Genomic DNA, 820 nt, shown 5'->3' on the forward strand with positions numbered 1-820 from the left:
CGGCAACAACAATACTACAGCGAGAATCAAAGTTACGCCTTCTTTCTTTGCGTGAAAATTTGGGCGGCGTTATTCAAATCTTCCCACATAGTGACGTAGGTATGTGGGGGCGTGTTAGAACGAGCCGTTTTAGGTAGGCATGGTTGACTCATAACTTTTATAAAGAATATCTCTTTTTTGAGACTTTAGTCTTTGCAACTTTACAGATCTTCTTTATGCACCAAGAGCTTGTAACACTCCAAAGAGAAAGGAAAAACTGAAATCACATCATATGACCCCTTTAAAGCGGAGGGTGTGGCCAGCTGCTGAATACAAACACCACTTTCCTCATTAGCATAATGACACCTTTATCATGTGTTAAGAGTTAAGAAAAGAAAAACAAATACTGGATAAATCACTAATAATTAAATTAATACTCCCTGCTGTATCACCACAAAAATAATGGTTTTCAGAGATGAGTCTATTATTATTAACTATCACAATTGTGTTATCAAAGCACGTGTAACTTCATTTGATCGTGTGATTCCCCCCCTGGATTTTACACAAATGCAGTGCTTCTCAACCATTTTGATTCAAAGCCCCCTTTGTCCAAGGAAATATTCAAATCCCTACTATCTAAGGAGACATGTACCTCTGTTTTTTTTTTGTTTTTTTGGTTGCAGTTTTTAAAGATTGTTAAAATAATAATTTAAGTAATTCGATATAACTTAATTTGGTCCCCCTAGTGGGCCCTGACTCGTTGGTTGAGAACCACTGCACTAATTCACATCACCAGAATAAACTCTCAACACACTTTCAGTATGGTGTTCCATTCACAAAC

This window comes from Sinocyclocheilus rhinocerous, unplaced genomic scaffold (assembly GCF_001515625.1).
Source record: "Sinocyclocheilus rhinocerous isolate Xijiao unplaced genomic scaffold, SAMN03320098_v1.1 scaffold245, whole genome shotgun sequence".
In the NCBI taxonomy this organism is placed as follows: domain Eukaryota; kingdom Metazoa; phylum Chordata; class Actinopteri; order Cypriniformes; family Cyprinidae; genus Sinocyclocheilus; species Sinocyclocheilus rhinocerous.